The following is a 21622-nucleotide window of genomic DNA, read 5'->3' as shown; positions in this document are numbered from 1 at the left end:
CATTGTGTAGCGATCATAACATGCATAATGGTATCAATATAACAGAATTACAATATCCACTACCAATGGATAACCCATTGCGTAGCGGTCACAACATGCATGACAGTATCAATATAACATAAAAACATTTGCGGTATCCTAGAACGTCCGTATTAGAGTGACAAAGTAACAACAACAGTATCATACATTATCAGAGTCACAGAATCTCGGTGTCGATGTCACAGAATAATAGTACCCATATCATAGAATAAGTGTTACAGCTGCAAATTCTAGCCGTGACATCTAATCACAATTAAATTTATAACTTTCCATTCATTTGGAATTTAAAGACAGTTCAAAAATCAATTTTGTGCTAGACATAGCCATCTGTCAAATAGGGGTAGTTTGAAAGCAATTGGACCTTGTTCTTCCCCTCGAAAGTATAAAATAATAGAGATATTAAATCTGAAATCTGCTGTGTAGTGACGGCAGTAACATGTCTTTGAAACTCACTCCATAACTCAAAATCAAGAAGAGATTTCAAAAAGTGCTCAAATATGTGAATTGAAAGTTACTTATATACCGCTCAAATGGCAGTGGTTTGGTAGAAAATGGACACATTTTTTTTTGTCTAAATCTGTGACATCAGAGACATCAATTCAGTGTTTTCATTAAAACTGTCCACAGTGACCTACTCGCCTAATTCGAACTATAACTTTACATAAATGAAAAATTAGAACAAGATGAAAACATGAGCATTGAAATAGACTCAGAAATGTTTCTAACGGAGGTGGTTTGGTATTATTTGGACTTCAATTACTTAGTCAAACTCTCAGTACAACCGAAGTAACATTTCTGAAATAAGAATAAAAAAAGGCATATCTTCCAAATTATCAAGAATCTCAACTAGTCATAAACACCAAACAGAAAGTAGACTCATAGATCTTTCCAATGGTTATAATTTGAGGTCAATCGGATTTCATTTTCTTATTCAAAATCTCATCACAACAACATGTGAATTCCTTGAAAAATTACAGTGCAAGCATGGCATGTTCCAAAAACTATTTCATAACTTCAAATCCATCCAAGACATCAACATGAAACCAAATCTAACTTAAACTAGACTCACAAGGGCATCAACTCACTACTTTTTGGGCTCAACAGAAATAATATACAAAGAAGGCCAAATTTCTGGAAAAACAAAGCACAAATACGTTCATGATATCTTATTCTTTTACCAAATTTTTATAAAACCTCATGTCTCATCTCATGCTTAACTCAAAATTCATTTATGGCTAAATTCATACAACTTGATGCAAAGGGGTCGTAATCCACTTACCAAAGGGGTCCTATCCTTTTCCCACAGTCCTATCCTTTTTCCATTGTCCTTCAACTCTAACAATGGCTGCTCCAAGGTGAGGGTGAGAGCTTCCCCAAAGCTTGTCTTAGAGAGAGAGAGAAAGATGTGGAGGAGTGATCAGTGAGGGACGTGAGGGAGAGGAGAGGGCTTAAGTACCCCCCCTCAAGGCAGGTTGCAGCCCAAACCAACAGGTGGGAGCCCAACTCTCATGCAGTTTGACAAGTGGCTAACACCACCCATGCACGTCAGTGCTGCACACGACGTTACGCACACGGCAATACCCCCCGTTCACTTGTGGCGTTACGCTTTCGCTGTCGCGCGTACACTGTCGCGCTCCCTTCTGTCATCGCGTGCTCTCCCTATTGTTGCGCGCTCTTCAACATCACCGCGCACTTCCCCTTCTGTTCATCGCACGCTCGTCTTCTCTTCTCTCTCTTTACTGCCGTGTGCCTTCCACTGTTGCGCGTGTCCCTTTCCTTCCCTCCTTCTCCCGCCATGCAAACTATTTGGCCAGGAAAATCTAGGTCGTTACACTTAATTTCCTCGAATGTATTCATTCTTGTGCAATCAAAATTCCATCTGTGATCACCCGATCCTTAACAAAAGCCGTTTAAGGCCCAAAAATAACATGTTGTAGCACCTTCTTAAGTCTTTCTGCCAAAATCTTAGTAATAATATTATACAAACTAGTCAAGAGACTAAGCAGTCGATCATCAGATATCTCAAATATTGACGCTTGTTTTGGAATAAGAGCAATAAACGTTGCATTAATCCCCTTATAGATAATTCATCTGTCAAAAAATTCTCGCACCATCAACATAAGGTCTAATCTAACAGTATCCCAAAAATTTTGAAAAAATATAGGTGGAATCCATCTGGCCATGGTGCCTTGTCCCCTGGCAAAGCAAAAACTATTGCTTTCAAATCCTACTATGTTACCATACTTTCAAGCTCCTGTGCCATGTCAGTAGACAACCTTTTACAAGGCACCCCTTGATAATTCACCTGGAATAGCATCTCAAAAGAGAAAATTCTTTTAAAGTGTTTGATAAATTCTAGAGCCCATTCCTCTGAATTACCCTCCTCTACTCCTTCGAAACCAATGGCTGAAATATCATTATGTCTTCTTCAAACCCAGGCAAAGCACAAATTTCAAGCTTATGCTTCCTAACCAAAAGCAACACTTCTCTCTTTCTCTGCATCTCCCCCAAGTCCCTAACGCTCTAGCTAATTATTTTCATCGTAAAGATGAATAATCACCAGTACCCACCAGCCCACTTTTTGAGGAAGTGAAGCTCTCTTAAGTGCTATCAACATGAACCACATCATACTCATTGTTTTCAGCAATCACCACCCCTTGATTCAAACGATTGACTCTCTTGGCTGCAATTCTCACCGAAGATCAAGTAGCCTTTCCTTCATCCTTAGATAGCTCTTTGCCCTTTGTACCAAGCCTACTGGAATCATAACACTCCCCCGCATTCTTTTCTACATTCATCATTGTCTTGTTCTTAACCTTTAATCTCTCCTTCATGACTTTTAGCACTTATCCTATTGGCACATCAAAGGAAGCACCTATATCATTAAACATGTCCACCACTTTATTCTACTCCATCTCTCCATACAGCTGGTTCATCTCACCACCGCCACTTCCCTCACCTTCATTCTTAATCCCCTCACCATCAGTCTTAATCTCAACAATCTCTACACTAATCTTTAACTCAGCCTCAGAAAATGGTAGATTTATATCAACATTCATATCCACACCACCAAAATCTCCAAAATGTTCAGCGAGCCGGTAGCACCTGTAGTGGATGTGCTCCCTCCACTTCATCATCTGATCTTGCTTCAATCTCACCACCATATGATAAAGGCATCGACATGGGTTTGTTGCTCTATAGCTAGAGCCACTCCATGCATCTCCAGATGATCAACACCACCCCCGTTGTTATTAAGAACAATAATTGGCAACCCTTGTAACTCTGATGGCGTCCTTGGCTCATCCTCTTCCTCCCTCTTCTTATCAGCAGCCTTACGAAAAGGTAATATTCTTCTCAATGCATCTAGAATGACTTCCACCAAAGGTTTGAATCAACGCTGTTTGAAAGTCTTAATAATAACATTAAAAGCTCCGTAACTCTCTTTCTCTCAAAACTCTCCTTAGGCACTTCCAGCTTTTCCTCAAAATGAAACCCCTCTACCGCTTGATCTTCTTTTAAAACAAAAGGAATAATATTTTTTCCAATATCTTCCTTCACCTCAATAAAATCCCTCTCCTCCCTTCCTCCGCCCACCTGTCTCTTTCCCATAACGCTTGAACTTTCCCTAAATGATCGTATCTTATCATCATTTCCAATAGATATGCACTTTATTAAAAAATTATTATCTTTTCTAAAAAAAAATGTGGTCTTTTACTCCAATATCTCCCATACCCTTAGAAAGTTGACCTTCTCCACCCTCACATCTACCTTTCTCGGTCTCTAAGATAACACTTTCTTTTAAGACCATTTGTAATGAATTGTGAATAGACGTCTTCTTAGTAACTGACTTCCACACCTTTTCTAAATTTGAATTTCGAATTAATCTATCCCTTCTTCTATCCCCAACAACTAACCCCTTGCCACGTGCATACACCGTTTTTGGATACTGCATTCCCCCCTTTCGACCATGGCAGTCCTTGGATCTCAAACTCTGCCTACCAGCCCTATAATAATGTTAAGATGGCTATTGCGTTTATCCAACTTACCCTTCACCACCAGCCAGCCATCCCCAACTGTAGTTTCTCTCACAACATTCCTTTGCATAAGACCCAAAGAATATTGTTTATTTAATCGATTCTCACTCGGGCCCCCAAAAGTGATGTCAATCAACAAATTATCTTTACCAATTCTTAAACAGATCTTCCTTGGAAAATGTGAAAAATAATTCCAATCAACATCTACAAAATCACCACATTCATTTCACAACCTTTGAAAGATTCCTATGTTCCAAGCACAAAGAGGGACCCCCCAAAATCTAGTCCACTGACTATTTTTTTGAACAAAGGAAATATGATCAGAAGGCTTCCAAAACTTTAAGGATAAGAGCTTACCTCTCACCCTGTAATGTCTTCTGATCAAAATGCATCAAACCTCTTTAGGAGAACAAAGATAGAACACACATCGATTATCACCAAACTTTTTGCCCAATTGCCTAACCGAAATAGATCATTAGATGGAGGAGAAAATGAATCGATAATCACATTTTTTGCACAGTTCTCTGCCTTTGTCTTCTCCAATACCAACGAAGGAATGTCCTCCTTCGACACCTTTAAATCCTTATCCTCTCTACTGGTCTCTCCGATACCATCCACCAACCTTGTCACCCGATCTCCATCCAAAGTTCAACCCATCTCTTCGCTACCCCTCTCTCTCTTTTCCTTGTTCATGTTTTCTTTACCCCTCTCGTCGAACTTTATTTTCTCTCTCTTTCCCTTCTCCCTTGCAATAACAAAAATATCGATCAGCAACAAAGCTCTTAACTACCTTGTTGAGGAATTTGGATCCCGATGCCGTAAACTAAGTGGGTTGCTTCAATAGCCCAATTAGCACATCAATGAGGCATTGGCCGGTTTTTTGGGTTTTATAGAGGAAGTGAGAACACAGAGAGGTACCAAAGACAAAAAAATGAAGAGGAACTATGAAGACAAAGAAGAGACGCAGAGGAAGTGTGAAGACAGAAAAAATATACAAAGTGTGAAGATAGAGATTCGTAAGGAATAAAGAACGAAGAGAGAGAGAGAGAATTAAAAAACTTCGAAGGGAGACAAAGAACGAAGAGAGAGAAAGCGAATGTCCCTTTGTCTTGTCTTCTCTCTTTCTCACCTTCTTCCTCATTCGTATTTCTTCACCACATCACATTAATCACTAGCTTTGCCCATTCACTTTACATGCCCTTGCACCATCCTCATTAATCACTGGCTTGCTTACTACCCTACGTGACCCATTCAATTTACTTGTCCTTTAGCTTGCACCATCCTCATTAATCACCAGCTTGCCCCATTAATCACTATTCCCTAGCTTGCTTATTATCCACAAGTTGACATTGACTATTATACTTACCCAACCCACCAATTTATTCCTAGATCCATCTAAACCCACTCTCAGCCAATCTCTATTTATCATAAAATACCTATTTGCTAGAATGGCTGCTTCATCCACATCAAACAAGTATCCCTATCCCTCCAGACCTCCACCCTTTATGTAGGAAATTTGGTGTTTATTAAATTGACATAAAATAACTATTTGTTATAAGAAACCCAAATGCTATTGTTGATTGAGAGTCATAATCCTTTTGAATTCTTTAACGATGATTGCCTTATACTAGGTCAAACTATTTGCTCTCATGATGGTAAGAGTGAAATTGAAAACCCAGACTACCTATCATGGCTAAAATCCGACCAACTTCTTATAACGTGGATCACAGGAACACTGTCAGAAGAGTGTTTCAGTCTTGTCGGTGGCCTTAAGCCTTCTGTAGAAATATGGAAATGTTTGAACAATTCCCATGCAGGTAATTCTTAAGCTAGGGAGTTCCAACTTATCTAACAACTCCAAGTCTACAAGAAAGAGAATCCGGCCTTATCAAAATGCACACGCATATTCAAAAGTATTTGTGGATGATTTGGCAGCTATTGGTAAACTATACCAAATGAAAATAATGTATTTTGGCTTCTTAGTAGACTTGGTCCCAAATATAAGAGTTTTGTTACCACTATGCTTAAGCCTCTGATTCCTTGCTATAATGAAATTATGCCTCTTCTTTAAAGCCATGATATTAGAAATCAATCTCATGTCTTTGAAGAACACTCAAAATCCTATCAGAACGTAGCCTTTGTTGTACAACAAAAAAAATTTGGACCCAATAGACGTAATCGAAATTAAAGAGGTAGGGGGAAAAACAACTTTGGTGGTCAACAATTTTTCAACTCTTAGGGATGTAGGTTTTTTCAAATAGAGCAAAACAATAAGAGGGGATGTGGTATACCCTAGATAAACCAAGGCGGTGTTGGTACATCTCCTAATCAAGGTTGCCAGTAAAATTCCCAATTCCAACAGCTATCCCAAAAACCCCAATAAAAATGTCAAATTTATGGAAAATTTGGACATATTACATCAAAGTATTGCCATCAATTCAATTATACACAGCAAGCACAAGACATTCCTCAAGCTCTTGTTGTAGTGATTATAGCTGATTCTTAAGACTAGAAATGGCTCCCAGACATTGGTGCCTCAACTCGCATGACAACAGACCCAGCTAGATTGTAAAACCTTCACCCCTATAGTGGTATAGAGACAATCATGGTTGGTATTACATGAAACATTTGGTAGAGAAAATCTAACCTCTACCTCATTTTCATGTGCAAACTTGTCAATAAAAATAGTAGATGATAGGGTCAAATCAAATTATAACTCAGGAGAGGATTCGGTCGTCGGACCGCTCTTGTATGGATTACTGGTAATGCCGGCTTGAGGGGCGAAAAAAACTGAAAATCTGCTTGAGTACTTGAAAAGAGTTTTCTGATAAGAGGGGGAGATTTGGGAAAAGGGATTCAAAATAGACTAAAAAATAAATAAGAAAATGAAGAAAAGCTAATCTTAAGCCAGGCCCCCAGGCCTCGCACTCGAAGTCTATGGCCGATTCAGAATTGTGTCTGATACGTCGACTTTTTCCAGTCTTTTGGAGTCCATCGTGTAGAAGACATTGGTATCTGATAGATTAGTGTGTGGTAGTGCTGAAATTTAGGTTTTAGGATGATGGGATTAAGGCTTGGGCTTAAGTCTCAGGGTCCGAAGATTCGAGTCTTGAGTGCAGCAGAGTTTTGGTTAAGGTTCGAAGTCTCAAAAGTTCTTAAATTCGAACCCAAGGGCCTCTATTTATAGAAAAACAATTCTCAAATAATGTCACAAAATTTCGAGTCAATTTGGGCCGTTGATTCCTAGCGCCACCAGTGGTAACTCTAGAGTTGGTACCAACAACTCTGCCACATCAATAATTTCAAAGTCTCGTCTACAATGTCAGCGTTGTTGATAATTCACTTAGACGTGTTCAAAACGTCTTATTTCATTAATGGAAACATTATTCTGGTGGTCATGTATTGGTTGGGTTCACTGATTTCCAGTGCTATTGTCACCAACTCTAGAACTACCACTGACAACGCCACATTTCTAGTAACTGCAATCACCAACATTAGCTTTGGCACTGTCAGATTTGTCTTCCTTTTCTGCCTTCGATATTGCCAGCTCCAACTCTGGCGTTCGCTTTGCCAATGCTCACCGTAATGATTTCATTTTCAATAATTGTCCATTTCATTTAATAAAAATATTGTTCTTGAGGTGTATGTAGGAGACTTTCTTCAGTGTTGCTACCTACAGTGTTGACGTTGACACCACCAACTCTGGGTTGTAATCATTCAAACTCAATTATTGATTCTTTTCATTTAATGAAAACACTATTCCACATGTGTTTGAAGATGATTTCGTGCAATGATGCCACTAGCAGTGCTGGCATTGGCACCACCAACTTTGTGTTGTAATCATTCAAATTTAATAGAGGATATTTTCTTCAACCTTGCTACCTATAGTGCTTGCGTTGGCACCACCAGATCTGAGTTGTAATCATTCCAACTCAATTATTTGTGTTTCAGAGTCACTATTCATGACGTTGAGTTTGAATGGGGTGGAGTTGGCCCCCCCAATGCTAGAATTGGCGCAACCAACGATGCACTCCCTTGACTCCTTGGGCCTTGTTTTCCAGTGAGTCTTCAGGTTAGTGGCTCAGATAATCATTTCAAACATTATTGCTTCCAGTGTTGCCACCTCTATTTTGGGTGTTATGGGTCCCAACGCTGTGGTCTTCGATGTTATTGGTGATCACTCTAGCGTTGGGGACTGCAGATCTAGGGCATTGGTGGTCCCCTCTCCAACATTGGCAGTGGTGTCTCTAGGGGACCAAATGATCCTTTTCTCAAACAAATTCTCGAGGCCCATAACTCTCAAATCGTATATCGTATCAAAGAGATTCTTGAGCCATTGAAAAGGGGACCATCAATGGCTATAGTTCTGCATTTGTGAAATTTCATCGTATGGTTGAAAGGAGATTCGGAAAAAGACGTCGAATTTTTCAATCTGGAGTTAGTGAATTTCTTAAGAAAGAATTGATTAATCATCTTAGTGATAAACAAATTGTCCAATATATATCATGTCCGAGAACCCCGGGATAAGATGAAATAGCTTAAATGAAACATAGAAATATCATAAAATTAGGTCTTATAATGATATTTCATGCATGAATTCCTAAAAGTTTTCTGGTTGAAACTTTCCATACTGCAGTATTTGCATTAAACATGACTTTCGTAGTCAATTTGCAAATAAATTCACCATATTCATTGTTGTTTGGTTGCATACCAAACTATTCTTCACTTCGAGATTTTGGGTGTCAGTATTTTTCATACCTTCGAGACTATGTTACAGATAAATTCAGTCATCATTCTCTTCCATGTGTATTTTTGGAATACAGTATTTAATATAGAGTTACAAATGTCTGCATCCACCCATAGGATGAGTCTACATGCATACATGTTGTATTCGATGAAAATATTTTTCCATATGCTAATCCAATTTTTTGTTTGATAGTGTACAAGTTCAGAGAGAGCTGACTACTCACGCATAATGATCTGGGTGTTATGAATCTAACATACAATTTTTTCTTTTTTTGATTCATTACCTCCACATAAACCACCCACAAGGGATGCCTTAGATGTATATTCCAGTTACTTTGCGCCTCAATAATGATAGCTCTCCAACTTCTCTTGTAAAGGAAGATGCCACCATTATGACACCAATACAAGACATCCAAGTCAATATAACATATACTCATAGTGATGAAAATGTTGTCACCCAAGATACCAACCAATTTGATTTTTCACCAACCCCTGAGAACCCTTGTCATTACAGGGTTACAAGAACTCAAGATGGTATTCCCTCAAGATGGTATTCGAAGACATCAGGTTCTATTATTCATGGCAGTAGTCTCAAATGCTTCAAGTTTAAAAATTATCCCTACCAAACCTAAGTCTATCAAGCCTGCCTTAGCCCTGATTGGCACTGTACAATAGAAGAAGAAATTAAAGCCCTACATGTTAATTCCATTTGGGAGCCACTTCCACGTCTTCCAGGGATGAATGTTGTTGGTGGTAATTGGGTCTATAAAACTAAATTAAAGTCTGATGGCAATCTAGAGAGACTTAAGTCCAAGTTATTTGTTAAATGATATAATCAGGTTGCTGGAGTTGATTTATTTGAAATATTCAGTCCTGTTATTAAGCCTGCTAGTATTTGGATTACGCTCACCATAGCCACCATAACCCATTGGCCTATCAAACAACTTTATGTGATTGTTTTTTCTGCATGGATTTCTTAAGGAACCTATATTTATGGAACAACCTTATGGCTTTGTTAGCTCAGAGTATCCAAGTCATGCCTATAAATTAAAAAAGCTTGTAAATTAAAAAGGGCTCTACATGTTCTTAAGCAAGTACCTTGGACTTGGTTTAATCGATTTAATACTTACGTATTATAGTTGATTCATCTTTATTGCTTGTCACACTCCTCAAGGCACCATTATCATTCTCCTCTATTTTGATGATATTATTGTTACAAGTGATAATTCAGATCTCTTAGAATGGTTTACTTCCCAACTTGGAAAAGAATTTGCAATGAAAAATCTTGGACCCGTTATTGCTTTTTAGGCATCAGGGTATTTTATTTTTCAGGTGGAATCTTTCTATCATAAAGAAAATATGTTGAGATTTTCTTGATCATGCTCAAATGTTAGATACCAAACCTATTTCAACACTAGTGGCAATGGAGAATAATGTTCAAGTGAATTCTAATCCCTTTCTTGATCTGTCTACTTATCAAAGTATTGTTTATGCTCTCCAATATATTACTATAACGTGGCCAGACATTTCCCATAGTGTTAATAGAATCTTTTACTTTATGCCTGCGCCTATAATTGCATATTGTCAGGCAGTTAATCGGATTCTTTGGTATCTCTATGGTACACCATTGTATGATATAATAATCTTATCTACTAGTTCCTTTGAGTATATATGCCTTTTCAGATGCAGAATGGACTGGGTGTCCAAACACTCGTTGTTCAACTACTGGTTTCTATACATATCTCGGTTCCAACTGCATACCTTATAATTCTTAAAAACAATTGACTGTTACCCCACATTGACACTATTTTTCTTCTTACATAGTGGGAGATTTTGGCTCTATAAAGATGGAGAATAGAGGTTCCTCAAAGATTGTAGGTGAGGAAGATGTACATATTAAGACCGATATTATGATGAAGCTAATGCTAAAAGACCTTAGATACGTACCAGGTACCCGTCTAAAGCTCATCTCCAGAGGGTGCATAATGAAGAAGGGTACCACTTACTGTTTGGTAAGGGATATTAGAAGCTGACAAAGGGATATCTTGTCATAGCAAAGGGCAAGAAATGTTATTAACTCTATATAACACAAGTATAAGCCTCCAATGGTGAAGTTAATGTTGCTATGGAAGAACCCTCTCTAAACCTGTGGTATAGACATCTCAGCCATATGAGTGAAAAAGAAATGCAAATATTAACAACGAAGCAAATCATTCTCCATATTAATAATACATCTCTGACCCCATGTGACCATTGTTTGTTCGGAAAACAATTAGAGTTTCTTTCTTTAGTAAGAGCTTTAAAGATAGAAAAATCCTTGATTTGTTGTATTTTGATGTGTGTGGTTCCATGGATGTGAAGTCACGTAGTGGCACATCATACATCATCAACTTCAAAAAAGAGTGGGTGTACTTGATAAAACCAAAATATTAGGTATTTGAAATCTCCCATGCTAAAGTAGAAAGGGAGATAGGCTAGCTGCTGAAGTGTCTCACATTAGACAATGGGGGAGAGTACACATATAATGCTTTCAAAAGCTATTGTGCCAAGTGTGGAAAAACCAGTGTCGTATACCCCCTAACATAATGGTACAGCCGAGAGAGTGAATCAAATCATTATAGATAGAGTTAAGAGCACACTATCTGCCATCAAGTAACCAAAGTATTGGGGTGAAGCAATCCTCACAACATGCGACATAATAAATGGATCCCTGACATTTCATTTGGATGATTAGATCCCAGAGGGAGTTTGTACTAAAAAAAAAAGAGTGTTTTGTGCTTCTTAGATGAAGATATTCCTTTTCTTGGGAGAGAGCCTCATTATTGTGTACACACAGAGATAGATAGATAGATAGAGAGAGAGAGAGAGAGAGAGAGAGAGAGAGAGATCCTTTTTGTGTAAAGAAGAAGAAGACAAAGAAAGAAGCATGTTAGAGAGAAAAAGAAGAGAGTTCATATGGATTCATTATAGTGCCTCTTAGAGAGAGAGATAAACCTAGGGGAGAGATAAACCCAAACAGAGAGAACCTATGAGAGATAGAAAAACTTCAAAGAAAGAAAAACCTAGAGAGAGAAAATATCTAGAAGTCAGAATCCCTATAGAATCTTGGAAGAAAATTGTAGCCATTATTTTAAATAATGGATTTGATCTCTTTCACCTATAGAAGTAGCCTAAAAATGTAAGCCACACAAATCTCTTTGCCAATAACTTATTATTTATCTATGTGCTTATTGCAATTAATTTTTTCACTAATACACATATGCACATGCACATTTTGGTGTTTTTGTCCCATAATCTGGATTTTGCTATGTGTATCCACAAATTTTGCACAGAGCTGGAATGGGTGAGCCCAACAATAATTGTGAAGCTTCTGAGTACTCATCCTTTACCAGATTAGTGGGGCATCCAAAAAGCTTCAAATTGGTTGAAAAATTTCAAGGAAAACCAGTTGTGTTGATGTCAATAAAAAAAAAAAAATTCAAGGAAAACCATTGGAAATTGACAAATATGGGTCTCACAAGATTGACCAAACTCAGACTGTGCACAACCCATAATCCATGGGTTTCCAATCTAAATATTCAAGCTTATCAAATTAGAATTGATTCAAAGCAGGAGAAGTTACCCTCTAGATGTCCCAGGAATATCTCCAATTCAAAATCACAGAAATCCTGAATTTATCTCATTGTTTCATATGTTTCAAAAGCATAATTATGAATTTTGGATTTTTCCATGGTCAAATGAGATTTCGGGGCTTTTAAATGACTTTGATTTGCTCCAAACTGGCAACGTTATCCAGCAAATGTTCGTCAACGATCTTGCACTTAGAGTGGTGTACAAATATTTTCCGTAGTTAAAATTTAACAAATTGCAGCTTTCTCAGATGGAGGGACAATGGATTTTATTTAATTTAGTTGGACCTTTATCAGATCCAAATCAAACAACATTTCAACCATATATGTAGAATACATTAAGCTATCATTCTACAAAATTTGGGCTTAAAATCAGCCGTTGGGATTTGTTTTTATGGTCTGCAATAAAGGTTTAGTGTACTGCCATTATGCAAATCTCAATCAAATGCGTGAGACTCACTGATGCCGGAATTTTATTTGATTTGATAACTTGAGAGTCTATCGTTCGTTCAAAACTGGCACATGGTGATGCAGGGGAAGAAAGAAGTCATAATGTCAGGACGGAAAAGAAAGCAGCGTGAGGTTCTCTACTCGAACTCGAGAGGTTAGAAGGTGCTAAATCAATACATGTCCAAATTCCATGAGATTTTAATTTTAGCTCTTTGACATTATCTACTAAACTACAAAGTTTTAGCTCAAAATAAGACTATAAGGAGGTCTTTTGTTTATTGTAATCTAGCATTCAATCTTCCTCACAGTCAAGCTACTTAATTAGGTGAGGGGCCAATGTGGTCACAAAATATCATGACATTTGGATAGAAATTCTTAAGCTGTCATCCATGTCTCAACCAAATTTTATTTGAAAAAGATGTCATTCAAGTTAGAGTTATTTATGAACAGATATAAAAATAGTATGCAATGTACAAAAAGGGTCCAATTTACCCAAAAAAAAAAAAAAAGCGTCATTCCCCTGAAGTTTTTAATTTTTTATTAGTTTGCCCCTCAGTCCGATGATCCCATCGTTGGATTGGTTTTTATTCTATTTTATTGTTTCCTTCGTAATTGGGCCGTGTCTTTTAATTTAGGGCACCCACTTGGGGACCAGTCCAATGTCCAGACTACTAGATAGACCTTCTTAACTCAATATAATGTCGTTGACATCAAACTGCTTAGGAAGTGACCTGTCCGATATTTATAATATGGGACCAGTCTTTTTATCTTCTTCTTTTTCTTTTTCCTTTGTTTTTTTTTTTTTTTTTTTTTTTTCCTTTTTTTTTTTAAGTTTTGGGGAAAAGCGGAAGGAATTACAGCCTATAACTCCAACATTTGGTTATTTCAAACGTTGTCTGCAGTAAGGTGGTTCATCCTAACATTGGACCAGAGATCAATTTGATGCTCTTAATTATGTCCAAATCACATTCTTTACAGCAAGTTCCTGAGACATTTTTATCATATTAGCTCAAACAGATATATGAAATAGCAAATTCAAATATTTTACCGTTGCTAAGTGGTTAACCAAGTCTTGGGTTGCTGCCAATTTTGGTTCCCATGATGAGAGAGCTCTAATCCAATTGAAATTTTGTGTATTATGTTTGAAGACTTCCCTAAGCTTGTGTACCGATTTTCTGATCATTTGGCCACTTCCAGAAGTACCGTGTTTGGGCTATATTTTGACATGTTTTAACTACACCAATTTGAATCTCTAATTAAACAAATATTTAAATGATGTGAAATTTTGTATACAAGCTATTGGGAATTTGTTATGCTCCAGTATTGAATTTGATGGCCTTTAGAGATTTGAGTGAGAGGGAGATTGTAATGCATATCTATATGGGAGACTATATGGATTATATAAAAGGTGTGGTTTGTATAAGGCTTAGGCTCTAAACTATCAAAATAAGGTGTACCTCTAAATAGTGTCGAAAGACATTTTCAAGCATCACAAAAATTTTGTCAATAAAAATACATATTATTTTTTTCAATCTCAAAAAGAAAAAAAGAATTGTTTTATTGGCAAAATTTTTGTGAAGGCTTAACAATTTATTGTCATATCTAATTATAAAAATTTAAAGCTTCAGAAATAGTGTAGATTGAGCAAATCTATATACACTAGAAAATATTGAAAATTGACGATCTAGATAGTGTATTATAAGACGCACTATTTCTCTAACTTGAAATCCATCTTTTTTTCACGCCTATACATCCCAAGGCCCAAATGATCGACTTAGATTTTTTCGACATCGAAACATTCGTCAACCATATATAAACTTTTTCCTTATAATAAATTAGAAGTAATTAATATCTTGAAGCTTTATTGGTTAGTGAGCACACATTTTACTTACTACGTTTTGAAGTTTGTATCATGTTATACTAGTATGTTAAATATTTTTACATACTTCAAAAAAATTAGATCAATTCAAACTGGGCCTACTGTGATTGGTAGGCTTGGGTCCGGCTAAGATTCGTGTAGCCGACACTAAATAATTGAGAAAAAGCTCTAATGATGATGAGGCTTGGGTGAGGCCAGCTCATCATGAGGCTTATTTTGTTAGATTTTGTGCTATCCAAAATCACCCACATAAAGAAATTGGAGATTGAGATATTTGTGGGAATGATTGAAATATTCTTATATTTTGTGAGATTGATATATTATCATATTACGTGAGATTGAGATGTTTCCATTTTATGTGAGATTGAAATTTATATTTATAAGTTTCCTAAAAGAAATAGAAATCCAAAAAGATTAGGACTCTTGGATTTATGTCTTGGTCTTTTGAGATATATGTTATATCAATAAGAAGTTTCCTATTTTGTGTGGATTCCTAGTTATATATATAGGTTAAAAGTACGTTTTAATTATATATATGGGATGAAGGTGCAGAGAATTTGTGTGTCCAATTAGGTCACAATATGGGAATAATGGTTCCTCTAGAGAGAGAGAGATAGAGCCTTCTGTGCATAATATGCAATTTCCTCTTAAAGAAAAGAAAACTTCATTTGGACAGAAACATTGTGATGTGCCTATTTTGGACTCTCGAAGATTGAGAGGTTTGTTTCTTGTAGAAAAGCGGTTCCATTAAGATTTTGGGTGGTTTCCCTTTTAGTGAGATAAAGTCTCGTTTGCTCTTAAAGTTCTCTTCTTTGACAATGGTCATGTTATGAAATAGAGATGAGAGATCCGTAGTGGTGCCATTTGGGAGAGCGGGTTTAAAAGGGTTACCGTCTGGGAGAGTAGGTTTAAAAGAGTTTGTTCGACTTGCATTTTTGTCAAGGTTTATTCCAAAATATTTAATGTAATTTTTATTGGTATAGTGGATTTCTGTTTGTCGTGCCGGTAGATGTAGCCCTTTTGGGGCGAACAATGTAAATCTTTGTGTGCGTGTTGTATGTGTTTCATGTTTTATTTCTCATACTTTATTTGCCAATATTAACCTATCGGGTTTAAAGATTCTACCCGCATAACAAGTGGTATCAGAGCACCGGTATCAAAGCATAACAAATAGTATCAGAGCACTAGTTTTGGGGTTTCGGTAAGGCAATAAAAGTTTCGAATGCAAAATTCGAGGTAGGGTGGAGATATTTGATGGCAAACACTATTTTTCAGCAAGAACAATAATGAATTTATTTGGCAAAGGATGAACAATTTATGAAGCTATCCAATGGATGTTGGCTGAAGCTATCCAATAGATATTGGCACGGTGAGTAGATGATTTTGATATCAAGGTGGAAATTGTTGGATTTGGTGTTATCAAAAATCACCAACATAAAGAAATCACATATTTTGTGGGATTGATTGAGATATTCTCATATTTTATGGGATTGAGAATATTCTCATATTACGTGGGATTGAGATATTCCCATATGTGGGATTGAGGTTTATATTGATAAGTTTCTTAAAAGAAATAGAAATCCGAAAAGATTAAGACTCTTGGATTTATGTCTTGGTCTTTTGATATATATGTTATATCAATAGGAAGTTTCTTATTTTATGTGGAATCTTAATTATATATCGAATGGAAATACAGATAATTTATGTGTCTAATTTGGGTCACTATAAGATAATAGTGGTTCCTCTAGATATAGAGGAAGATACAACCTCATGTGCATAAGATGCAATTTCCTCTTAAGGAGAAGAAAGCTCCATTTAGACAGAAACATTGTGATGTACCTCTTTTGGACACCCAAAGATTGAGAGACTTGTTTATTGTAGAGATTCCCGTTAAGATTTTGGGTGGTCTCCCTTTTAGTGAGATAAAGTCTAGTTTGCTATCAAAGTTCTCTTCCTTGACAATAGTCAAGTTTAAAAGGGTTTGCTCGACTTGTATTTTTGTCGAGGTTTATCCCAAAATCTTTTATGTAACTTTCATTAATATAGTAGATTTCTGTCTGTTGTACTCATGAATGTAGCCCTTTTGGGGTGAACCACATAAATCTTTGTGTTCTTGTTGTATGTGTTTCTTCTTTTATTTCTCATATTTTATTTACCAAATATTAACCCATCATATTTAAAAATTCTACGCGCGACATACTTATACTGTAAGTGCCCATATGCTATGCCACGATTCATGTATGTCCCACACTTTGTTGCCACATGTTGGCATGGGTTTTCCACCATTGCAGTGATCAATAGTTTTGACTAGTTTTGACCGTGGTTATTTGAATACCCCTTTGTATCACTTTGATCAATAGTTTTGACTAGTTTTGACCCTGGTTATTTGAATACCCCTTTGTATCACTTTTGAGTCTAAAATGCATTCTTCTCTCGGCTCTTTAATTTTGGCCGTATTTAAAACTTATATCGAATGACCTTTGTCTACGGTTAATAAAAAAAGCACTCCATTTCTTTAGACTCACACAATCAAATCGTTCTTGTTGATTCCAAATTGAGACCGAAGTGGCCAATTCTGTATCAAGGCAAATTATCTTGGAGTTTGTATGTGTTGATTTTTATTAGGGTGTGGTTTGTGTAAGGTTAAGGCCCTAAACAATCAAAGTCGGGCACACCTTCAAAATAGAGCCCAAATATGTTGTTTCAGTATAAAAAATCTTTATGATGGTATGAAAAATTATTTTAATCTCTAATTATAAAATTTAAAGTTAAAAATAGTGTTGATCGAGCAAATCTATGAACACTTAGAAATCTTGATAAGTAGCGGTCTAGATAATATATTACAAAATACACTATTTTTATGACTTGGAATCTATTTTTTTTTATATCCATACATCTTGAGATCGAGATGGTTGAATTAAAGGTTTTTCAGCATCAAAACAACATTTTCTAATGAATTTTTGAGGTGTGCTTTGATTTGATTGTTTAAGGCCTCACCGTTATATAAACTTTTTCCTTTTTATTAAGCATACATCTTAACAAAAGTTTAAGAATACTGTACAGATTTTACGCTAGGCATATTCTAATGGACCCGGTTTCTAGGCGGCCAAGTCCGCATATGTAGAAATGCAAGCCTCTTAATAAATCTATTTTTGAGATGCATTTTAAGATTTAATTTTTAAGGATATGTAATCTCTAACATGGAGATCATGAATATCAAAAAAAATAAATTTTAAAAACTATAAATAATAATTCTAGTAAGGAAACATTTGGACCGTTAGTTTCCATTGTTTCCATTGTTTTTAGATGAAACACCTACTTGCATCCATCTTAAAGATGGATGCTTTACCCTCTGAACCGCATATGTAGAAATGCGGTCCAGCTTGGGCATTAAATAAGTTGAAGGTAACAAGATCATCTCGTGCTTAAGTAAAGGGTTGATTGAGTCCTTCTGAAGACCAAGTTTTAGGTTTTCGGAACATAGTATTTTTCGCGAAAAGCGTTTAAGCTCAATATTCAGCATAGATTTCCTTCTCATTGTGAAATACAAACTTTTGACTCAAGATCGGTGTAGGTATTTTATCTGAATTGATCATGTGCTAAAGATAAGGTTTTGACTGTGGTTAAGGAGTGTATGAATGTTTGGTCTTGGTTAAGAAAAATTTAAATGTTTGATCACGGTTAACAGTACCATAGGCTGTTAAGATATAATTTAGTTAGAAAAGGGAGATCTTTTATAGCAGGAAAATTGTTTCATGAGTCAGGTGGCGCGCTGACTTAACATCCATCCTAAAGTTGGATGTTATCTAAAGTGTATTGTCCATAAATAAGATATAAAAGATACATAAAAAAAAAATACTAAAAAATTATATTTCAAATTTTAAATTTTCATTTTTCTTTTCATATTTATGATCATTTTGGCCTAGATTATGAATCTACAAAAAAATAATAATAATAATAATAATAATAATAATCAACATCTAAAATTAATTTTAGTGGGGGTTATGCATATGTACATATGAGTAGTATTGGTTTGGAGGAACCAACAACTAACAATATACTTTAAAATAATATTCATGAGAGGAGTTTGGATAATGAGATATATTGATACTGGCTGTCTAAAGAAGAAGGAATATCATATAAATGAGGGATAGGCGGTTTTCTGCAGCCACCATGGGTCAAGCCAAGAGGTACTTTGAATATGTTTGATTCAAATCAATGTCACTTTTGATGTTGAATACTTTTTATCTAAGGTTTTGCACAATAATATAGAATTCAAAGACAAATTTAATGGTCCATGTCTCACCTCAATGGATCAATGCTGTAGATTTTAACAGCAAATTTGACCTATTTTTTTGGTGTAGATTTTAACAGCAAATTTGCCTATTATGAACCCAACTGCTTTTACATTAGGGAATTATGGATAATGGGAGTTTGATATTCTTGTAGAGGGGCTCATTAGGAATACCTCCACAATATGGATCAAAAAAATTGACCCATTTTTTTGCTGTAGATTTTAACAGCAAATTTGCCTACTATAAACCAAACTGCTTTTACATTAGGGAATTATGGACCATGGGAGTTTGATATTCTTGTAGAGGGGCTCATTAGGAATACCTCCACAATATGGACCATGAGACCATGGGAGTTTGATATAAAATTGCATTAGGCAAAGCTAACACACCATACAAATGCAACTTTAAATAACATGAAAACTTAATAGATACACAGGCATATTATTCAATTTTAAGACATTATTATTTATTTTATAGGCGTTTAATTTATTGTGTAATTTTTATTCAATTTAATTTTCTAGTTTCTTCCTAACATGGATACGTATCTTGCTGAGATTGACTATATATGTTTCAAGGAGAAGTTTTGAGTTTTGTAGGAATAATTCACATATAAAAGCTTTTGTTTTTTAGACCTTTCTTAAATTTCCTATCCTAAATCTAAATATGCTTACTTTTTCTTCATAACTTTTTCTTAAAAAAATATGATTTGCATAACATTTCATGGAATTTTAAGTGAAGATGATGATCTTTCTTTTGGTAGCTTTACGATTGGATATAGAAGAGATGGCGCATGAAGAAGAGAGAGAGAGAGTGGAAGGCAAACGAGGGCAAAAAATAGTTGAAAAGAAGTTCTTGAAAGTCATGCCGTTGTTTCTTCACCTATGTGTATCATTGGGAAAATATCTTCGTACACACTGTTTTGGTGTACCACTTTTTCATACCCGGAGTTTTAAAAACTTGATGGCGATATAGGTTTTCTAAAAAATATATCTTTTAATCCCTTGGATCCAATTTCGTTTTTTGCCTAAATAAAAACTAAAAAGTCACCTATTTCTCTCTACTAAACCTCTCTCTATACAACATATTTATTTTTTCTTCTAAAATGTTTCTCTCTCCTACATGTAGGAGATGTCATTTTAGTTTTTGTTTAAACAAAAAAGGAGCAGTCAAAAAAGGTAAATTAGGTCTAAGGGTTAGAAGATATATGTTTTTGAAAATCTACTCCCTCGTAAAGTTTTTAAGACCTGGGTATATGAGGAAATGATACATCAAAACAAAGAGGATGGAGATATTTTTCCTATATAATTTGTAGGTAACGACCTTTCAAAATATAAAAGTTAATGTTAAAATAAATTGTGACTAGTATTTTTATTTATTAGAATACTATTTTTTATAGCTAATATAATCATTAAGGATATATTTGAGTTTTTCACAAAAGTACAATGACATTTTTAGAATAAGCGTCCTAAAAATTTATTAAATACAAATAATATTGACTTAAAGTATTATGTGGCTAGTCATTCATGGCCGATTCCAATAACTAAACTTATTGAATCTCAAGGTATCTACCTGGTTTCTCAATGTCCCTAATGTAGTTCTAGTGAGGAATCCACTTAATATGTACTTCTAGGGTGGGTGCTCTTTTTCCTAGTTATTATAGAAGTCCTATGAGGAGATGTGGGAAATGTGGGAAGTCGTTTGAGGAGGTAGGGGACGTGTTACAATTTTTTCAAAAATTGGAGAAGAGATTGTCTGGCTTTCTTCTCTTTTTTTTGTTTTTTTGATGTGGGTTTCCTTGTTTTCAATTATCGTTTGTCATGTTTGGCAGCGAAGAATCTGTCGAATCTTCGTTTAGGGAGTGGATCCTTCGTCGCATTGTAGTTCTGGTGCCAGAAGTGAAGAACTGGCATTTCCATATTGGTGTAAAGACAGGAATCAACAACTTCAAGTTGAAATGGGCTTAGGAACTTCCCTAAAGGTTATCTTTAGCTCAATGTTGATCACCCACTTTGGATGGATTTAAGCCGAGTATTGATATGGCTGCTGTGGGTTACCAAGTATGGGTAGTGGAGGGGTCTTATAAGATCATCTTGCTAGATTTGTTGAAGGTTTTTCATGGCCGTTTAGAGTAGATTCTAATAATGTTGATGAACTCAGGGCTCTAGAAGAAGGTATTCATTTGGTTAGAGAGTTTAGTCTTATTTTTTTTATTTATTTGAAATCAATTACCACGAATTTCATTTACCCATGAACACAAGAGGTTCAAGAAGAAAAGAATGTAATACCAATAAATGTTGGTACACACCGCCCTTTGCTAAAGGGGCAGCCTCCATGTTAGCCTCCATAAAACTATGAGATGACTCAAAAGAACCACTAAAAATGAAAAAGATTTCGTAAAAAATGCAGCATGATCTCCAAAGTGGTTTCATTTCTCCTTTTGTCCAAGCAATGATATTGCTTGAATCACCTTCAATCATCTTTTGGCCCTCGACATTCTTTATTATCTTTGAACCTTCCAAAAGAGCAATTGCCTCAACTTTATTCACTATT

This window comes from Amborella trichopoda, chromosome 10, assembly GCF_054954075.1.
Source record: "Amborella trichopoda isolate Santa Cruz 75 chromosome 10, AtrichopodaSantaCruz75HAP2 v2.0, whole genome shotgun sequence".
Taxonomy (NCBI): Eukaryota; Viridiplantae; Streptophyta; class Magnoliopsida; order Amborellales; family Amborellaceae; genus Amborella; species Amborella trichopoda.
This window is presented reverse-complemented; position numbering follows the sequence as displayed.